Raw genomic sequence first — 292 nt, 5'->3', positions numbered from 1 at the left:
CGGTCAGCTTAAAGGAATCATGAGGTAAGCAGGTGCATTTGTCTTGTGTCATCATTTTAGGGCCTTTCTTAGTAGAAATACATGCAAAATACGCCCAACAATAAGAACAATATATTTATATAGCTAACCACATTTATATAGGTATTATTTTGTGGGTATAACACTTATAATCTTCATAATTTTGCCTTACAAGTAATGTACAGAGTTTAGGGACAGTCACGTGACTGCTCCATGCATACTATGATAATATGATTAAACTACAGTTCTGGTAAACACAGAATGTTCCACTGAT

The sequence above is a fragment of the Sinocyclocheilus grahami genome, unplaced genomic scaffold (genome assembly GCF_001515645.1).
Source record: "Sinocyclocheilus grahami isolate Dianchi unplaced genomic scaffold, SAMN03320097.WGS_v1.1 scaffold641.1, whole genome shotgun sequence".
Lineage (NCBI taxonomy): Eukaryota > Metazoa > Chordata > Actinopteri > Cypriniformes > Cyprinidae > Sinocyclocheilus > Sinocyclocheilus grahami.
The sequence above is the reverse complement of the archived record's forward strand: the minus strand, read 5'-3'. Positions refer to the sequence as shown.